We start from the raw sequence: 537 nt of genomic DNA, 5'->3' as shown, positions 1-537 counted from the left end.
CCCGACCTCCCTGATACCCCGACCTCCCTGATCCCGATCATTTTTGACCTTTAGGTTGTATCCAAACAGGGGGATTTCTACCTGGCCAGAGAACGGACGGGATCAAGGTGAGTCATGTACCTGCAGGTGGGTCTCATGGTCGCCTGGCTTGCTCTGCAGGCTCCTGCACCGAGCGCATGCCCCCTGTGTGTGTCACTGTCGTCTAACATTTGGACCTACTGCCGGCGACCTCGAGCACGCATCGCTTGCGGGAGCAACTTCAACCAGCGGCAATGCGCCCCCGCTATAGTGCAAGGCCAACCATCAAGCTGGTGCCAAAGCCTCCGGCCGCCGCAGCTCGAGAAGAGGAGGTTCAGGTACCCCTTGGCGTCCGATGGCGCGTCCACGATAGTGCAGCTCCTTATGGAGGCTAGTCACAGACTATGGGCGCCCCAACGCGGCACTCTTGGCTCGTGCGCCGGCGACGACCATGGCCGTCTAAATCTGCCTTGAAGACATTGCGCATGCGCACCTCAGCGGGAACGGGGCTACAGAAGC

The sequence above is a fragment of the Triticum dicoccoides genome, chromosome 3A, assembly GCF_002162155.2.
Source record: "Triticum dicoccoides isolate Atlit2015 ecotype Zavitan chromosome 3A, WEW_v2.0, whole genome shotgun sequence".
Taxonomy (NCBI): Eukaryota; Viridiplantae; Streptophyta; class Magnoliopsida; order Poales; family Poaceae; genus Triticum; species Triticum dicoccoides.
This window is presented reverse-complemented; position numbering follows the sequence as displayed.